The following is a 21,463-nucleotide window of genomic DNA, read 5'->3' as shown; positions in this document are numbered from 1 at the left end:
TGGATCAGATGACACGGCATTCCCTCTGGTACTCACTCTGCCCGGGCTGTGCCTTCACTTGTCTTTGAGCACAGAGCAGGTGGCCGGCCGCAGCCCTACCCATGGGGGGCTTACAGGGGCCCCTGGACAGCTGCAGGCCTCAATGGTATCATGTGTCAGAATTACAAAACATAGGAGCTGGAGGGGCCCCGAGAGCAAGTCCAATGGGTGCGTTTCACTTGAGGTGATGGAACCAGGCACAGATCTTTCCCTGGGACCAGAAGCCCTGCCCCAATAGCAGTGTCCTTTCTGGAGAGCTAAGCTTCCCTCAAGTCTGGCTATTATAGCCCCCCACCGAAGGGCCTAGACAACCTTCCAGAGAAGCCCCAAGGAGATGGGTTTCACGCAAAGGCAGTCTTAACTTAAGTCTGGACTGTTTTCCAGAGAGTAGCTTTACTCGCCCAAGCTGAATACAGCAAACAGTGCGTACCCCGGGATGTCACTGCCTCTACTGCTCAGCAACGTTGCAAGACCACTGAGGGCTCATTACTTGAGAAGTGCTTCTTTCTCTAGACGTGAAGAAAACAGCTCTGGAATACTAGATTGCCACCCTCCCTGGCTTCTCGAAGTCATGCTTTCAGAGTTGGAAGGCCTACTTCTCCTTCCAGATATGAAAACTTCCAACTGTAAGATCTTGGAAAAAGAGTCATCCTCTCTGACTTTTCATGTTTCCCCATAACATGGGGCTTATGATCGCTGCCATTTTCCCCCCACAGGCCACTGTGAAGTTCAAGAAAAATAATGCCTGTGAGCTTGTTATGGCGAGATTGCAATAAATCACAAGAGTTCATCTTAAAGCAGGAGGTGGAAACTATTCAGCTGGCAGTCCGGATCCACCAGCTGGCGGGCCAAGGGGCAGGCTGCAAGTCTACATCCTTTGACCTCCTCCCAGGGTTTGAGTACACCTTTTATAGTCCAAAACCACATCAATCATGAGGGGCTGTTGCTATGATTCAAAACCGTAAACAAACGTCATGAGATCTAAAATCATAAGCAAAAGGGCAAGTGGGTCAAAGTGACCCTAGTTGAATGGTCACTAACATCTAGACAGTCATTCTCTGACAGGGTTCAGCGATCAAGAAAAATGGGAACCAGAAACAAAACAATTTTATATTGCATAAGAATTGTCATTTGGGGCTGGGGTAGTAGCTCAGTGATAGAGCACTTGCCTAGCATGTGTGAGGCACTGGGTTCCATCCTCAGCACCACGTAAAAATAAATAAATAAATAAATAAAATAAAGATATGCATAAAAAAAAAGAATTGCCATTTTGTGTTGCCAAACATGCTATGCTAAGCCACTATTGATGGGTACAGAGGTGGGGTGTTCCCATGGATGCGCATTTCTTATGTGACATGGAATCTCAGGGTAAAATGGAATCTGTTTGGTCATTGCTCATATAACCTGGCCCACAACAAGCTGCACAGTAGCACATGCCTGTAATCCTAGAGAATCAGGAGACTGAGGCAGGAGGGTTGCAAGTTCAAGGCCAGCCTCAGCAATTTAGCAAGATCCTATCTCAAAATAAAAAATAAAAAGGGCTTGGGATATAGTTTAGTGGTAGAGTATAACAAAAATTAAAATAAAAAGCATGTGAAACACATGACAATGATGACAGCCATCCCCGCTAGTATTCCTACTGCTGCCACTCTGCTGCTGCCAACAGCAGTGCCAAGCACTAAGCTGCTGCCTGATGACCCAGACACCATCTCACCAACTTCTAGTATCTTCACATATAAAGATTCTTTATGCTTTCTACCTGCAAATACAGATCCTCCCAATTTTATTTTCAGTTTTCATGGAGTGAAAATACATAAAAAATGAGCATGCTCTCCAGCAGCTCCTCTGCCTCTTCACCTTTTGCCTGAGACCTTAACTTGCTTTGCTTGTAAATAAACCCCAATTGCTCCTGGGCTACTGGTGGCTGCTGCACCTGCTCTGGCTGTTGCACATGCAAAGAGTGCAGATACATCTCCTGCAAGAAGAGCTGCTGTTCCTGCTGCCCCACAGGCTGTGCCAGGTGTGCCTAGGGCTCTGTCTGCAAAGGGGCATCTGATGAGTGCAGCTGTTGCACCTGGTGTGGGGACAGCACTGCCGCCATGTTTACATGGAGTGAGGTGCACAAACCTGCATTTCTTATCCTAGTCCCCTGGCCCATTTGAAGCATTCCTTTTTCTTTGAAGTGTACGGATGATAATAAAAGCTGTTGACTTGAAAAAAAAATACATACAAACATAAAGTTAGTTAACCTTATATTACTTATATCATTGATCAAAATCATGTTTAAGTTCATTCAAAAATAGTCATCTAAAACACAACTTATTTTCTGTATAAAATACTTAGCATCCTTATGGATCTGCAGATCTCCTGCAACAACTCTTGGTCTTTCATTTCACTTAAGTCTCCACTTTATGAAGTGGCCAGTATTCCCACTTGATGGATGAAAGCAATGAAGATTGACAGAAATACCTACTTAGCGAACGATGGAGCCAAGATACAATACCAAATTTTTCAATTTTATACTTGCCTTGGTACACTATGCTGCACGTCTTCCAGACCTATGAAGAGACAAAGAACTGTAAACTGGTGTTTGGTTATTATCCAACCAAACTGGCCCAAACTCTATAAAAAACAATTGAAATGCATATGTTATTAGTATCTCTTTATTTTTAGTGATTGTACATTAAAATTGCCTCTCTTTATGGTGTAAGGGTCTTTGAATTTTAATACATGTATAGATTCATGTAACTATTGCCACAAAAAAAGATAGAGAAAAGTTCTATCATACCAGAAAAACTCCCTCACACTGTCTCCACACCTCACCCACTCCTAACTGCTGGATTTATGCTGTATCTACATTGTGTTCTTTTCAAGAATGTCCTATAAATGGGATGATTCCATATGCAGACTTTTTTTACCTTAAACTTGTTTTTGGAGGTCACATATATTCATGCAATAGTAAAGACTGATACTGAGATTCCATGTATCCCTTACCCAGTTTTCCCCATTGGCAATATTTTGCAGAACTCTAAAGTTAAGAAACAGACCATTTTCAACACCACAAATATCCCTCATGTTATCATTTTATATACACTTGGCAACCTCTGATCTACTCTCCTTTTCTAAAATTTGACATTTGTAAAATTGTATTGCATACATCCTTTTTTGATTGGCTTATTATTTTTATTATTATAAATTTATGGGGGCTCTTTTTTACCACTCAGCATAACTCTTTGGATGCATACAGTTTCTTGTGTATACTGATTGGCCACTCCTTTTTTTAAAAAAAATATGTATTCTTTCCCTTACATTTAGCATCTTATATTTGATTAATAGTGTCAGTGAGTGGTTTTCAGATAAGCTCTTACCAAGTTCAAGGTGTCACCCAAATACTGTCAATGCTGAAGATACTATATAGAGTGATATGCTGGTTTTTAAAAATATTTTTTTAGATGTTGATGAACCTTTATTTTATTCATTTATTTATATGCGGTGCTGCGAATCCAACCCAGTGCCTCACACAAGCTAGGCAAGTGCTCTACCATGGAACCACAACCCCAGCCCTCTTTTTTACTGCTATTATTCTATGGCATGAAGGTACCACAGTTTGCTCAGCCATTCACACATTGAAGGACATATGGTTTCTTTTGGAGTTTGGGCTATTTTAAGTGAAGATGCTATGATCATTAGTGCACAGGTTTTTATGTGAATATTTGTCTTCATTTCTCTGGAATAAGTTCCCAGAAGTGTAATTGCTAGGTCATATGGTAGTTATATGTTTAGCTTTTCAAGAAACTTCCAAATCGTTTTCAGAGTAGATAACTATTTACATTCTCATCAGCAAAATATGAGTCATCCAGTATCTCTCCACTATCACCAGCATTTGGTGATGTGACTTTTTAAAAAGCCTTTCTGATAGGTATGTGGTGACATCTTACCAAGGTCTTATTTTCCTTACTTTCATGGCTGATGATATTGAATAACTCTTCTTGTGATATTGTCATCTGTGTATTTTCTTCAGTGAAATGTCTATTCATGTCTTCTGCCCATGGTCACATTGAAATGCTCTCTTTCTTATTTTTGAGTTTTGAATGAGCCTAACATAGTCTACATAATAGTCTGTTATTGGATATTTGGTCTGAAAATATTTTCTCCCACTCCATATCTTTTCTTCTCATTCCCTAAGAAGGGTTTTTGTAGAGTCAAAACTTTTAATCTTTATTAAGTCCTAACTATCATCTTTTCCTTTTATGCACCAAACTTTTAATGTCAAATCTAAGAACTCTTTTCCTAGCCCTAAATCTCGGATTTTGGCCTATATTTTGATAAAATTTTATATTTTACATTTAAGTTCATTATCTATTTTGAGCTAATTTTGTATCTAGAATTAGATCCTAGTCCTTTGAGGAAGCCTCATACTTATTTCCATAGTGATTGTACTAGTTTACAATCCGACCAACACTATAAAAGTGTTCCTTTTTCTCCACATCCTCTCCAGAATTTATTATTATTTGTATTCATGATGACTGCCATTCTGCCTGGTGTGAGACAAAATCTCAGTGTAGTTTTGATTTTTATTTGCCCAATTGCTAATGCTGTTCAACATTTTTCCATATATTTGTTGGCCACTTGTATTTCTTCTTTTGAGAAATGTCTGTTTAATTCATTTGCCCATTTATTATTTGGGGTTTTAAATTTTTTGTTGTAAAGTTTCTTTTGTTCTTTATATATTCTAGATATTGATTCTTTGACAAAGGAGTAGCTAGCAAAGATTTTCTCCCATTCTATATGTTCTTTCTTCGCATTTCTAATTATTTCCTTTGCTGTGCAGAAGCTTTTTAATTTGACGTCATCCAATTTATAAACTCTTGGCATTATTTCCTGAGCAATCAATTGAAGAAATTGTTGCCTGTGCCTATATGATGCAGTGCTGATCCTATGTTTTCTTCTAGGGGTTGCATATTTTCTGGTCTAATACCTAGATCTTTGATCCATTTTGAGTTGATTTTTGTACAGGGTGAGAGATAATGTTCTATTCTCATTTTTCTACATCTGGGATAACTAGTTTTCCCACACCACTTGTTTAAAAGGCTGTCTTTTCTCCAATAAATGCTTTTTGGCACCTTTATCAAAGATCAGGTGACTATAGATGTGTGGGTTTGTCTCTAGTCTTCTATTCTGTACTGTTGGTCTATGTGTCCATTTTATGCCAGTGCCATGCAGTTTTTGTTACTATAGCTCTATAGTATAATTTGAGGTCCAGTTATGTGATGCATCCTGCTTTGTTTTTCTCACTAAGGTTTGCTTTGGCTATTCTGGTCTCTTATTTTTTTCCAGATGAATTTTAGAACTGTTTTTCTGGTTCTGTGAAGAATTTAATTTTTATTTTGGTGGTAATTGCATGGAATCTGTATATTGCTTTGGTAGTATGGCCACATTAAGGATAATAATTCTGCCTATCCATGAAGATGGAAGGTTTTTTCATTTTCTGAGGACTTCTTCAACTTCTTTCTCCAATGTTCTATCGTTTTCACTACAGACGTCTTTCACCTCATTGGTTAGATGTATTCCTATGTATTTTTTTTAGGTTTTTGTGAATAGAACTGTTTTCCTGATTTTTTTCTCAGAAGATTTTTTATTGATATATAAGAAAGTTATTGATTTTTATATTTTGACTTTCTTACCTACTACTTTGCTGAATTTGTTCACTAGTTCTAACATTTTTGGTAAAGTTCTTTTGATATTCTATGTAATGTGGCCATACTACCAAAGCAATAGATGACATAGAAATTTGATTCAGTTTTGGCATATCATATTTATTTAGAAATGTGTCTATTTCTTTAGGTTTTCCAATTTATTGGAGTATAAATTTTCAAAATATTCCCTAATGGTCCACTGTATTTCCATGATGTCTGTGGTAATTTCTCCATTTTTACCTCTAAATTTATTAATTTGAGTTTTCTTTCTTTTACTTTTGGTTAGTTTGACTAATAGTTTATCAATATTGTTTATCTTTTAAAAGTACCAACTCGTTGTTTCAACAATCCTTTGTATTTTTTTTCCTTCTTAATTTCATTGTTTTTGGCCTTGATCTTAGTTATTTTGATCCTTCTACAGTTTTGGAATTTATCTGTTCTTTTTCAAGGACCTTGAGATACATCAAAAGGTTGTGTTGACTGGGATCTTTCTGATTTTCTTATGAAGGCGCTCAGAGCCATAAACTTTCTTCTTAGAGCTGCCTTCATTGTGTCCCCGAGGCTCTGATATGTTGTATCATTGATTTCATTTGAATCCAAGAATTTTTAAATTTCTTCCTTGATTTCTTTCATCTCCCATTCAACATTCCAAAGTGCATTATTCAATCTTCATGTGTTTATATATTTTTCCGTAGGATTTTGTTGTATTGATTTTTAATTTCATACCACTATAATCTGATAAAATACAATAATATCAGTGTGTTTTGTTTGTTTCTTTGTTTTTGTATTGCAAAGAGTTACTTTGTGGCCTAAAATATGTTCTATTTTGGAGAAGGTTTCATAAGTCACTGAGAAGAAAGTGTATACAGCTCTTGTTAGATGAAATATTCTACAGATGTCTGTTAAGTCCATTTAATTTATACTTTTCAGCTCCAAGGAGTCTTTATAGAGTTTATGTCTGGATGATAAATTGAATGGTGAGAGAAATGTGTTGAAATTATCAAGTATTATTGTACTGGAGTCTATCTGAGGCTTCAATTTGAGCAGTGTCTCTTTTATGTAACTAGTTGCATCCATATTTGGGGTATAAATATTTATCATCATTATATCTTCTTGTTGTATTGTTCCCTTTACCAATGTGAAGTGATCTTCTTTATCTCTTCTGATTAATTTTGGTTTGAATGTGCTTTGTCAGATATGAGAATAGCTACTCTTGCCTGTTTCCATGGTACATCAGTTTCCATTCTTTCACTTTCACCCTGTGGCTATCTTTGCCTGAAGGTGTATCTCTGGCAAACAACATATAGTTGGGTTCTGTTTTTTAATCCATTCTGCCATCCTATGTCTTTATTTATTTAAAAAAAATAATTAATTAATTAAAATGCATTTGATTCATTGTATACAATTGCAGAACAATTTTTCATTTCTCTGGTTGTACACAATGTAGCATCGCACCGTATGTGCAGTCATACAGGTACCTAGGGTAATGATGTCCATCTCATTCCACCATATCTCCACCCAACCCAAGCCCCCTCCCCAGCCCACCCTCCCCTTTGCCCCATCAAAGTTCTTCCATTTTTCTCATTGCCCCCCCCCCATTATGGATCAGCATCCACTTATTAGAGAGAACACTTGGCCTTTGTTTTTTGGGGGGATTGGCTTACTTTGCTTAGCATGATATACTCCAGCTCCATCCATCTACCTGCAAATGCCATAATTTTATTCTCTTTCAATGCTGATCAATATTCCATTGTGTATGTATACCACAGTTTCTTTATCCACTCATCTACAGAAGGGCATCTAGGTTGTTTACACAGTTTAGCTATTGTGAATTGATCTGCTATAAACAGGTGTGGCTGAGTTACTACAATATGTTGATTTTAAGTCCTTTGGGATAGGCTGAGGAGTGGGATAGCTGGGTCAAATGGTGGCTCCATTCCAAGTTTTCTAAGGAATCTCCATTGGTGCTTTCCAGATTGGTTGCACCAATTTGCAGTCCCAGGAGCAATGTATGAGTGTGCCTTTTCCCCCACATCCTCACCAACACTTATTGTTGTCTGTATTCTTGATAACAGCCTTTCTGACTGGTGAGAGATGAAACCTTAGTTTTGATTTGTATTTTCCATATTACTAGAAATGTTGAACATTTTTTCATATATTTGTTGATCGAATATATGTCTTCTTTTGAGAAGTGTCTTTTCAGCTCCTAAGGGCATTTATTGATTGGGTTGTTTGTTTTTTTGGTGTAAAGTTTTTTGAGTCCTTTAGATATCTTGGAGATTAGTGCTCTATCTGACATGAATGTGGCAAAAATTTGCTCCCCAAATGTAAGCTCTCTCTTTACCTCAGTGATTGTTTCTTTTACTGAGAAGATGCTTTGTGTTAGACCAAAGATCCTGCACCTAAAAGAGGAAAAAGTAGGCCCAAATCTTCATCTCATCGGATTAGGTCTATATCTTTAAATTGGAGAGTTGAGACCACTTACATTCCCTGTTATTACAGAAAGGTGTGTATTAATTCCCATCATTTTGATTTATTTACAATGTTTAATGTAGTCCTCTTTCTCATTCATTTATCTACTCTTCAAATGAGATTTGTTTATTTGTGAACTCTGGTTTGTTTTGATTTCTTCTGTGTGGAGTATTTTGTTAAGTAGGTTCCGAGAATTCTTTTAGTTTTTGCTTATCTTGGAAGGTTTTTATTTCCTCTTCAATTTTGAATGAAATCTTTGCTGTATATAGCAGTCTTGTTTGACAGTTATTTTCTCTCAGGACTTGGAACACATCATTCCAAGCCCTTCTGGCTTTTAGAGTTTGTGCTGAGAAATCAGAAGTGATTCTCATAGGCTTGCCTCTAAATGTGACCTGACATTTTTCTCTTGAGCTTCTAAAATTCTATCCTTGTTCTGTTTGTTAGGCATTTTAATTATACCTTACAGTATGGAGGTTCTTTTTTTTTTTTTTTTGGAGTTCTGAATGCATCCTGTGTCTGGATGTCCATCTCATTCTCAAGGTTTGGAAGTTTTTCTGATATTATTTCCATTAAGAAGTTATCAGTCCCTTAGCCTGCATCCCACAGTTTTCCTCAATTCCAATGATTCTTAAATTTGGTCTTTTAATGTTTCCCCAGAATTCTTGTATATTCTGATCATGGTTACTTCTTTTCTTTGATATAATGCTGCCTGAATGTTCAAAACTGGCCACTCTGTCTTCCAGCTCCGAGATTATGTCTTCAGCATGGTCTTCTCTATTAAAGAGACTTTCAATTGAATATTTTATTTATTGTGTCTTTTATTTCCAAGACTTCTGTTTGTTTGTTTTTGTAATATTTCTATCTCCTTATTGATTTTCTCATTCATATCCTTACTATATTCCTTAATTCATTCAGTTTTTCTGTGCTCTCTGTTGGAATTCATTTATCTTTTTTTTTGGTACTGAGTATTGAACTCAGGGGCACTTGACCACTGAACCACATCCCCAGCCCTATTTTGTATTTTATTTAGAGACAGGGTCTCACTGAATTGCTTACTGCCTCGCCATTGCTGAGGCTGGCTTTGAACTCATGATCCTCCTGTCTCAGCTTCCTGAGTTGCTGGGATTATAAGCATGCACCACTGAGCCCAGCTGGAATTCATCTATCATTTTTACAATGATTATTTTGAATTCTTTATCATATTTCACTCAATTCAATATCTTTGGGATCAATTGCTGGTGAATTATAAACTTTAGAAGGTATTGTGTTACTCTGTTTTTTTCATATTTGTATTTCTGTGTTGGGTTCTATGCATCTGTTTAGAGGTATTATTCTTTGGCTTTTATATGTGGACCTTTTTAGGTCTCAGTCTTCACCTGCCAAAGTGTCCTAAAGTGATCTAGATGGAGACCCCCTCATAGGTGTGGTATCCACAGCCTTTGTGTTAATTCTCTGGTTTTGTCGTAACAGTGGATGTCCATAGGTGGAACCTGGGGACCCGCCAGGCTTACTTGGGGCCTGGTCATTAGTTTTGTGTTTTGTTTCATCTATTCTTTGTAGTAAAGGAAAGATTGAGGGTCATTAATTTGTGTGTGGAGTAAGGTGCACTGTATTTTGGTTGAGTTTAGTTCAACAGCAGAGTCTCTACCCTGTGAACTTGCAGTGTCCCTGTATGTTCCCAGCACCTCGAACAATGGAGAGAAACCAACATTAGCAACAACCAATGCAAACAATATATAGCATTAAAAAAAAACAAAAAAAAACCCAGGACTGGTGGGACCAACAAATGTTAACAGTAAACAACAATAACAATGAACTAGATCTGGCCTTAAAGCAAACATCAAATGTCAACTGTGTCATCCACAGCAGTAATAATTTCATTAGCATCAACGGTAAGAGCAGGAATTATATCAACCTATTTTAAAAGGAGGTAAAAATATAGTTAATTAAGAAATTAAGAGTGGGCACGTTGGCGCATACCTGTAATCCCAGTGACTCTGGAGGCTGAGACAGGAGGATCATGAGTTCAAAGCCAACCTCATCAATGGCAAGGCCCTAAACAATTTAGTGAGACCCTGCCTCTAAATAAAATAAAAAATAGGGCTGGGATGTGGCTCAGTGGTCAAGTGCCCTTCGGCTCAATCCCTGGTACCTCCCTGCCCAACACCCACCTCCCTGCAGCCAAAAAAAAAAAAAAAAATTAAGAGAATAGAAAATGTGCTAGCAAGGTAGAAAAGAGTTTGCAATTTCAAAAAGTGAACAGAGAGAATACAGAGAGGATGTAGCAGGTGATGGTTATAAGAAAAGAAAAGAAAAAATAGGAGAAACAAAGTAAAGAGAGAGAGAGAGAAAGAAAGAACAATAGAATTTGGCTGTTAGCAGAAGAGCAAGAAAAAGAAACAAACGAAAACAATACAAAACAAAACAAAAAAATTCAAACCAAAAAACCCTAACCCACAAAAGAAAAGGCAAAAAAAATTTAAATGCTAAAAATGACAAAAAGGAAACAAACATGTATATGTATTAATATCCCTGAACCAATCAGTGCACCAAGAACTCTCTCTCTCACACAGACACATGAGAAAAGATAAGAGGAAAAGCAAAAGATTCTCAGTAAAAAAAAAAAAAAAAAAAGATGGAATTGTCTCCACTGAGCTGGGCAAAGTAGTTGACGAGAATGGATGGTCACTGACTATGTCCAATTGTCTTTCTTTCCATTTCTTCTTGAGCTATGTACCGAGAAAGAGAGCAAGGGCTGGGGGTTGTTATCCCCTTCCTCTTTTTGTGTTACTCTCTGACTTGCAAGCTTTAGTGGCCTAAGCCAGAAGCTGGTTGAAATAATCCTCAGCTTTCCTTTTCACTGGCATAAGGTAGGACGGTGTGGAATGTATTGTAAGTTGGAGTTTTGTGCACATACCAGATGGATGCACTCCCAGGGTGGGGCTGCTGCAGAGTTCTGAGTGGAGTTGGGGCGGGTGGGGTTTAGTGTTAATCAGAACTTAGGGGCTTTGTTGGGTGGTATCTGCTCTGAAGAGATTAGATCAACACAACTCTAGGACCTGGCAATTGCTGATCTGTCCATGGGTCTGAATCTCAGGAGCCTCCCAAGAATTCTACTTGTGGGGCAGGAGAGCCAATCCTCCACACACTCTGCTGCTCAGAAACACAGACTTCCCAGATGTAACCCCTGAGAGCATTCACCCTCAACTGTTGAGATTTCTGACCCACTTCAGCTGGCCATGTGAGCTGCCAGACGCGAAGGAGAAGAGAGTTGGGCTCCCTTTCACTTATTTCCAACTTGAATCCCTCTGGGTGCCATCTTTGCTGTGCCTGTTCCACTCCCATTATGCTAAGTACACTATAGGGAGCATAGTGGGCACTTGTGGGGATAGTGTGGCGGTGTATGCTATGATCTCCAGGCTCCCGCAGAAGTGACAGAAACATGACTGTTTCAAGGTGGCTTCTGCCTTGGTTCTGCACAGCCAGCTGGGAAACAGAGCATTTTTTCAAGCACCAGTGCGTAGTGCAGCCCTGGATTAGCTAAATTCAGACCTCTTTTCCTGCGATAGGTTTTTCCATGCCAAATCTGTGTTTTCCTCTGTTCTCCCTTCCTCTGTGGTGACCCTGGGCTGCTTACAACTCCCACTGCCATAATGGTCTTGGTTCCACTGTCCTCTTTCTTTGTTTAATGTACCTACATTTCTGATTTTGTAAGCCACTCTGATTGTTCAGTATTGAATTTTAGTGAAATTTCTCTTTCAGCCATCTCATTGAGGAGCTACACAGCAAGTAGGATCCTAAGCCACGGAACAAGTTGGAAGGCAGTCTTCCTCTAAACTACCACATGGAATCTCCATTGTGTGGTTTTTCTGAATACAAGTATTGAACAAGTCTTGTTAGATTTACACCTAATATTTCTTTTTTCTTAAAGCATTTGTAATTGGTATTGAATTTCTAAGTTCAGTGTCTAAGTGTGCATCACTAGTATATATTATATATGATTGATTTTTGTATATTTATTTTATATCCTGCAACCTTGCTAAACTCATTTATTAATTTTGGATATTTTTTTTCTTGTCTGTTTGTTGGAGATCTTTGGAATTTATATGTAGACAAGCATGTCATCTGAAAATAGGGACAGTTTCTGATCCATATGCCTTTTAATTACCTGATTAAACTGGATAAAAACTTCCAGCACTATGCTGATTAAGAGTGGTGAGAGCAGACATCCTCCTTTGGCACCTGATATTAGGGGGAGAGCATTCAGCCTTTCACAATTAAATACAATGTTATTATAGGGTTTTTTTTTTTTTAGGTAAACTTTATCAAGTTGAGAAAGTTTCTATTACTGTTTCCAAAATTTTTTGTCATGAATAGGTGTCAAATTTTGTTAAGTGTTTATATTTTTTTACATCAAGCACTTTCCTTCTTTCTTTAGTCTATTAATATGATAGATTACATTGATTGCACAAATCCTGTTTTAACTGGAATAAATTCTAATTAGTCAAGGTAGATATTTCTTTTTATATATTGCTGAATTTTGTTTTCTACTATTTTCTTAGGAATTTTTACACTTATATCCATGAGAGATACTGGTCTGTAATTTTATTTGTTCTTCCTTTGGTTTCAGTATCAGGGTAATACCTGATGTGTATTCTGCATAAGAAGTATTCCTTCTTATTTTAATTTGTGGAAAATCTTTTATAAAATCAGAGTTAATTCTTAAACATTTGACAAAATTCTCCAAAGATTCTACTGGGCATAGAGAATTTGGTGGGCTGATTTTTCACTAACGGTTTAAGTTACATAATAGTTTAGGCTTTTCAAAGGATTATTTCTTATTGGGAGAGTTGTGGGGTTTTTTTGTGTTTTTCAATAAGTTTGTCTAACTTATCAAATTTATACACATAAACTTGTAGAGTTGTTCATAATATTCCTGTTATTATCTTTTCAATGTCTACATAGTCTGTATTTCTAGGCCTTGTTTTATACTTGATATTGGCAATCTGTGTCTTTTTTTCTTGCTAAAGTTTAGTCAGTTTTATTGATCTTTTCCAAGAACCAACTCTTTATTTCATTGATTTCCTCCATTGGTCTTACCATTTAAAATTTTGTTGGTACCTGCTAACTTTAGTTTTTCTTCCTTGTGCTTGCTTTGGATTTATTTTCTTCTTTATGTTCCTGAGATGGGAGCTTCGATTATTCATGTGCAACTTTTCCTCTTATCCAATCAATTCATTTAGTGCTACAAATCTCCCTCTCGGCACTGAGTTAACAAAAATTTTTTTATTATATTTTTAATTTACATTTGTTTCAATGCATTTTAAATGCTTTTTCCCCCCTTTGAGCTACTATATTATTTAGAAATGAATTCCTTGGTTTCCAAGTGTTTCTGTTGGTTTTCTGTTTTCTTTCTGTTATTGATCACTAGTTTGAGTCCACTGAGGTCACAGAACACACTCGGTGATTTCTCAAAGCACAGCTCACTGTGATTAAATCTGTTAAGGATTATTTTGTGGCTCAAGATATAACCTATCCTCTCGTATATGTTCCATAGATACTTGAGAAGAATGTGTATTCTCCTGTTTTTGAGTGTAATGTTTTATAAATGCCAATTAGATTTTGTTTTTCAATCATGTTCTTATATATCATTGTTGATTTTCTATCTAGATGTTTGCTCAGTTGTGGAGAGGGTGTGTTGAAATCTCTGACTATAACTGTGAATCTGCTTATTTCACCTTTCAGTTCTATTAGTTCTTTTCTCACATACTTTATAGCTAGATTATTTGCTGCATACCCATTTAGTATTTCTATATCTTCTTTGAGACTTGACCCTTCTGTCACTAGGTAATATCCCTCCCTTATTCTGACAAATTTATTTGCTCTTTAGTCTACTTTATTTGAAATTAATATATTCATAACTTATTTTTGATCAGTGTTTGCATGATATATCTTTCACCATTATTTTCCTTTCAGTCTGCCTGTACTGTTAACATTTGAAATTAGTTTCTTGAAGATAGTATGTAGTTGGTTCATTTAAAAAAAAATCTTCCTGCCGATCTCTGTATTTTAATTGGTTTATATTGATCACTTAAATTTAATGTAATTATTGATATCTTAGGGCTTATGTCTGTTGCTTTATTTTTTTTCTCTCCCTCTCATTTCCTGGAAACCTTGTGAGTTACTCCAACATTTTTTTGAGTTCTTTTTTTATTAACTTATAGCATTTAAAAAAATATTTATTTTTTTAAAGGTGGACACAATATCTTTATTTCACTTTGTGTGGTGCTAATGACTGAACCCAGTGCCTCACGCATGCTAGGCGAGCGCTCTACCTCTGAGCCATAACCCCAGCCCCTTAACCTATAGCATTTTTGAAAGTATCTTTTTATATAACTTTTTCAATGGTTCCTCTTGGTATTGTGTCACACACACATAAATTATCACACTGCTGTCATTTTACCAGAATAAGTGAAGTGTAGAAGTTTTACTTCCCTTTATCTCTTTATTCTCCCTTCCTTGTTATTATTAATATTCCCCCTACATACTAAGAATAATTTCCCCTGTATAGTTTGAAAAAATAATTTTGCTTCTATTATCAAACTAAATTTAGAAGACTCAAGGGGAGTCTTCACTTTTGTTCTTGCTTGCGTTCTTTCACTCTTCCTGATTATTATGGTTTGGATCTGAAATGTTCTTGAAAACTCATGTGTTGAAAGCTTGTTCCCAATGTGCCAATGTTCAGAGGTGGAGCTATTATTGGATTATGAGGACTTTAACCTCACTGATGTATTAATCCACTGATGGATTCATTATCTAATGTGATGGGAACTATGGGAGGGGATATAGTTGGAGAAAGGAAGTCATTTAGAGCATTCTTTGTAAGGGTGTGTCTTGTCCCAATCCCCACCCTCTTTCTCTTTGCTTCCTGGCAGCCATGACATGAAGAGTTTTGCTATGCTATGCCCCTCCGCCATGATGGAACCTCTCTACAGGCCCCAAAACGATGGAACCAGTTGTCCATAAGCTGAAGCATCTGAAACCGTGAGCTGAAATAAATCTTTCTACCTCTATGTTATGTTTCTTGGGTATTTTGTCACAGTGGAAAAAATGATTAATACACTGATGTTCCAAGTTTCCTTCTTTTATCATTTTCTTTTTTTTTTTAAGAGAACTTCTATTTGCCCTTCCTTTGGAGAAGGTTTACTGACTATCGATACATCATCTCAGTTTCACTTTATCTGAGTATTTTTATTTTGCCTTCATCCCTGAAAGATGCCCTTTGTGCTGAGAACATAATGATGAATAAAATAAGAACATAGGGCTTTGTGTACAGTAGATAGTTCATGTTCATTTTAATTCTTTCACATTAAAATTTTTCCCCCGAAGTAATTGCTTTTGATTTTTTTCTTTTTATTTCCAAATATTTTATTTTTTAATTTTTTATTTCCAAATATTTTAGAAAATGAAATTCTATAACAGTTATACAAGATTAGTGTTAATTTTTTCATATGCTCAAATGCATCTGTTCCATATTTTTGCTGACTACCTTCTAGTCCTACTGAAAGTCCTCTGTATTTTTTTTTTCCAAGCTGAACTAGTTGTTCTCTAAGACTCTGCCATGGTTGTTTCTCTAGAACTTCCTTTTAATTTTCCCCTATGTGGTAGCCCAGCTATCTATATATCAAGATTTCTTCTTCTGTATATCAAGATTTTCTCTAGCCCAGCTATCTATATATCAAGATTGGTCTTTATTTTTTCTGCAGTTCATTCTCTAGTAGCTTCTTTTAAAAAGGTATACATGAGAAGTGATTTTTATTCATTTATTTAATTATTTAGGAATGGGGATCAAACGCAGGGCCTCACATATGCTATGTACATGCTCTACCACTGAGCTATATACCCTTAACCTTGAGAAGCTGTTTTTAAATCCATGTATGTCCCTGAATTATTCTATTCTAATATTTGATTAATAGTTTACCTGTATATAGAATTCTAGATTGAAAATAACTTTTCTTCTGAGTCTTTTTCCTTATAAATGGACACAATATCTTTATTTTGCTTATTTATTTTTATGTGGTGCTGAAGATTGAACCCAGTGCCTCACATGTGAGAGGTAAGCACTCTACCACTGAGCTACAAACATTCTTCATTGCATTCTGGCTGTTAAGGAATACAACTCTCTCATTTTTTATTCTCGTAAGGGCTTTCTCTCTCTCTCTCTCTCTCTCGAAGATTGTGGGTTCTTCTTTCTTAGCCACAGTGCTTTGAAATTTAACAATAAACTGACTTGTTCTTGATTATGTTCACTTATTGTATCAGAAATTCTTTTTCATTCTGAAGACATGTGCTCCTGTTTTGCAAAATGTTCTTTTACTATATTTTATAATCAACTCTTCTCAGGTTCAATGTTTCTCCCTTTCAGAAACTCCTATTAGCCTTATGTTAGACCTTTGGGGATTGTCCTCTAAATTTCCTGTATTTCCCTCTTGCTTTCTATTTCTTTCTCCTTTAATTCATATGAATTACTATGAGATTTTCTTGACTTTCTACCTTAATCTTTCTGGCAAATTTTTAAATATTTAATGTCATATTTTTACTTTACAAGATTCTATCATCTTGCTCGTTTCATAGGTATAAAACTTCCTCTAATTTCCTGGAGAAGCTCAGTTAACTATTTAAAACATTTTATTCTGCTTTCTCTATTGTATTCATTTCTTCCAGGTCCCTTTTACTTTCTTGTCTGTTTTGTCTTCCCCCCACCCCCACACTTAAGTGTTTATTCAGGTGTCTGGGAATCTTTGACTTACCTTTCATATTTATCAATGAGGCACTGAGAACAAAAAGTGACTGGGCAACTATCCCAAAGTCATGGAGGCTGAAGAGACGAATGATAGCTGCCCTCAGTGTGTGATAAATGACTATGTATTATGGTTTGGATATGAAATGTTCTCCAAAAGCTCCTGTGTTAATGTAGGAGGTGAAATGATTAGATTATGAAAGTCATAACCTAACAGTGGATTACTCCTTTTGATAATTGGTTAATATTTAATATTAACCAATTAATTTAATATTTAACAAATCAAATTATAATTTGAATAGCCTAACTAGGTAGTCACTGCAAGGAACTGGGGTATGGCTGGAGGAAGCTAGGTCACTGGGGGTGTGCCTTCGGGCTTTATATTTTATCTCTGGCTCCTCACCCCCCTACAAACACACATTTCCTGACTGCCATGGGCTGAGTTTTCCTTCACTGCACCCTTCTGCCAAGATGCTCCACTGTTACCTTGGACCCAGAGCAGTGGAATTGAATGATCATGGACTGAGACCTCTGAAATCATGATCCAAAATAAACTTTTCTTCCTTTAAGTTGTTCTTTTTTGGGTATTTTTGTCACAGTGACAAAGATCTAGCTCATGTACTTTGAAAGACGTAACTAGAACAATTATGGAAACTTGGATGTATGAACGAAAGATTTCAATAAATGTATCACAATACATGATGTGTTACACATAATACATTACACATTGTGTGTTAGGAAGTCCTTGTTCTAAGGAAATTCACAATTAAGTATTGATGAATCAAAGGGCATGATGTCTGTAAATTACTCTCAGGTAATCAATATGTGCAGTGGGATCATGTTTTCCAGAGACCCACTCAGACATAAGTGGTCTTACTGCCTTACTTATGTGCTCCTATAAGGGCTGACTAGGTTGTTTTCTGAAAAGAAATGCCTGATTTTATCCTGATATAAATTCAGAGGGAAAGCTGTTGAAATTAGTAATGTTCATGCCTACAAAGATAACCTAGTGAGGAGATGAAGAACATAGAATTTAAATCATTCCCTTACCGGGGTTGAGATACCACATTAGAGTTTCATTTCATTAGCTCATGAAAACTTTTTAGACTTCACCAAAAGCAAAACAAATCAAAACAAAGAGCTTGGGGAGATGCAACTGATTTTGAGCTGTAAGGAGGAATCAATTCACACTGACTGAGAACCCAAACACTAAGAAAGTTAAGACACTTCTCCAATGATTGCATAGAGCTTAGGTGGGGGAATCTGGATGTAGAACAAGTTCTGTCTAATTCTCTACTGAAGTATACTCAAAGACCATGAACAGCTTGTTCCTGAGGTATTCATTTATCAGATGGGTTTATTCCTTGACAGGTAACCAGGAGATATGAAGTCCAACATGAATTTGGTCCAGACTAGATGTGTGGTAGAGCCAGGAAACAGGGGCCACAAGAGGGGACATGGGAAAGGCTATGATAAAAATCCACAAGTACATGAAACTGAGTTCCTTCAGCAGCATCCTCCTCTCTTTCTTCTGTCTGGAAGGTAAGTGACTCTTGCTAATCCTGGGGCAACCCCAGTGCCTGAGGCTCCCCAGACTGCCACTGGAGTCCCACAGACATAGGTCAGGTCACCCATGCTCCTGGCCTTGATTGTTTCAATAGCATCCACGTTTTCCTGTTTCTAGAGAGCTCTGCTTATCAGACTCCTGGAATTGGATATCCTGTTGCCACCACATCTCAGCAGTCACTTATATAGAATGCACACCATCCTTTTTCCATTCCTCCAAGCAAGAAGGCCCTGAGCCATCTAGCACTAATGATTACCCTTTACCCCCTAGTCCAATTATTCTTTTTCTCAAATCACTTCACTTATCTTGTTGTCTTCTCTTTCTCTTCTTTGAATTCTGCACAGTTTCTTGCATGTTTCCACAGAAGCCCACACATGGGGCCCTCTGCTATCTCTGTGGAAGGCCAGCTCAGGGCACACAGGAGTATCCAGGAAGTGCAGGCAATGTATGGTCACCTTCTACCACAGGAGGACAATCTCTTGGGTAAATGCCCTAGCCTCCCGGTCCTCTGATGGGACAATTTTGAGATGCACTCTACAGTTCCTCTGAAGATTGTCATCAAGACTGAGACTGCTTGCTCCTTCATCACATTTTCTTGTCTCCTCTCTCTTTTCTGTCCCACTTTTGACCCTCCCTCACATTCACTCCCTGGAATCACATTCCAGACAAATTGCTCACACCTTGGCCTTTCTATCTGGTTTGGTTTTGGTACTTTGCAAACTCAGATGCATCCTCTTCCATTCTTAGATTTGGACACTCCTATTGTTTTGACAAAACAGAACTACTTCTGGTTTATTAAATACAGAACACTCCTTTCCCAGCACCAAGAATTTTCTTCAGTGGGAATTTTCTTTCACCCTGGCCTGGCTGTCAAAATGATCACTCATCCTTCAGGACTCACCCCAAGTAGTTCCACCGCTTCTGGAAGCCTCCCACGTTCCCCATCCTAAGTGCATGCACACACACCTGCAAGTGCGTACGCACACACATACACCTCCTTTTTTCTACCCCGCTTCCTTTCATCCCCCTTTGTCTAATCTATTGAACCTCACTTCTTGCCTTCCGCCTATTATTGACACACACTTCTAATTTCATCTTTTACAAGTTTGTATTTTCAACTAGGCTGTAAGTTAGAGGTCCATCCCTTTCCACTGCATCCCCCACTGCACCCAAATAAATGTTTGTTAAATGAATGAGTAAATCAATCCTGGAGACCTATAGAGCATCATGCAGTTCTGTCCTATTTTATCAAAAGAGAATTGTAAAGTAGACGATGATCAGAATTAGCACACACCCCCACCCCCGCGTCTGACACTCTCAACTTTACACAGACATTTAACATACACTTGATGTGCAGGACAGGCAAGAAAAGTGCTGCTGTCTCCATTGTATTACTGAGAAAATTAGGGTGCGAGGTAGAGAACTGACATCCCAAGGTCACACAGCACTAGAACCTAGTATTCTCAACATTGACCCAGCCCTTGTGCCTGCCATAGCTGCCCTGGGCTTCAGAGTCAATCTCTGTGCTTTGCTGGTCACATCCTCTCACTGTCTGCTTCTACTCTCTGGCTTTCCATTCCTAGCAGGCAAATCTGCCCAATGTCTCAGCAAACCTTTCCTCAAATGTTCTGCCTCTCCTTCTGAGCTTCATCCAGGGCCATGATACTACACTGACCCAACTTCCCAGTTCCCCAAACCTTTTCCCAACTTTCCAGAACAGTTGCTTGGCTCCCTCAGCTGCTTGGAAGCTTTCTGTGGGTTCTCAAGAAGGGCTACTCTACAGCCCGCTCTGCCTGCCTATTCTGACATCTTATGGGTCATGGCTTGAATATCACTCCATGGAGAAAATCCTCCACCCTAATTTCCCAAATTGCATTTATCCCCAGCATGCTACACTCTTCCTTGACAGCTGTTACCATACATTTGTAATTATCTGTTAGTTTCCTCTGATAATGATACAACAGCTAACATTTACTAAGCCCTTCTTGTGCAAAGTGTCTTTATTATTTTATCTAATTCTCATAATCCCCTATAGTGGAAGCGCCTATGGGTAATCAGATATGGAACATACTTTTTCTCTACTCATATCTCATATATTCTCAAATCCTAACATAGTATCTGATACCATCATGAATAAATAGTGAGTGTTCAACACCTAGTTATTAAAAGGACAAATGAACTCTCTTTGGCACCATATCATTACTGTTTTCAGGATATATCTTCCCTGATCAAGTCCACAAACGGTTCCAGTCATATTAACTATGATCAATATTTTGGAGAAAGCACGTGTTAACATATGCTGTTCACTCACTCATTCAACAGATATTTGTTGAGCTCCTATTGGGTAGCAGATACTTGCTAGGTGCTACAATGACAAGAGTAATATCTAACATGCAAGAAACATCACTTGAGTATGTAAATATTCTAAAGGAGAGTTATTCTTACTAGTTTGCTATGGGGCTGCATTACAGGCATCTCTGACCTAGCTCTGGGGGCTAAAGAAGGTATTCTAGAAGTAGTGATACTTGAGTGGAGACCTTAAAAAAATGTATGGAATGTCAGGGACTTATTTTTTTTCTTTATGATATATATGTAGAATTTAATGATTATTTTGTTATTTCTCTCTTTCTTGTAGTTTTCTTGTTCAATATCACGCACCTCAGATGGTAAATGCCTCCAAGAGCTTCATGCCCTAATCCTCTTGTTCAATATCCAGACAGATACATGATATGGAAAGATGCCTGTTGATGATGGTGATAGTGAAAGCAGAGAATATGTGGAACACTTCCCCTGCCACTTGCCTCCATATAAAGGTGAAGTTAAGGACATAGTTCCACTTGGTTCTCCAAGAAGAGCCAAGGAATATGGGAGAGATTCAGACTGTGTTCC

The 21,463-nt window shown here is 37.5% G+C and overlaps 1 pseudogene; it reads left to right on the top strand.

The window, feature by feature from the left end:
- The first annotated feature begins 1,934 nt into the window (after positions 1 to 1,934).
- Positions 1,935 to 2,201, top strand: LOC124101978 (metallothionein-1C-like; annotated as a pseudogene).
- The last annotated feature ends 19,262 nt before the right edge of the window (positions 2,202 to 21,463 follow it).

The sequence above is a fragment of the Marmota monax genome, unplaced genomic scaffold (genome assembly GCF_021218885.2).
Source record: "Marmota monax isolate L192 unplaced genomic scaffold, Marmota_monax_Labrador192_F-V1.1 WCK01_AAM20220418_F8-fsc00087, whole genome shotgun sequence".
In the NCBI taxonomy this organism is placed as follows: Eukaryota; Metazoa; Chordata; class Mammalia; order Rodentia; family Sciuridae; genus Marmota; species Marmota monax.
The sequence above is the reverse complement of the archived record's forward strand: the minus strand, read 5'-3'. Positions and strand labels throughout refer to the sequence as shown.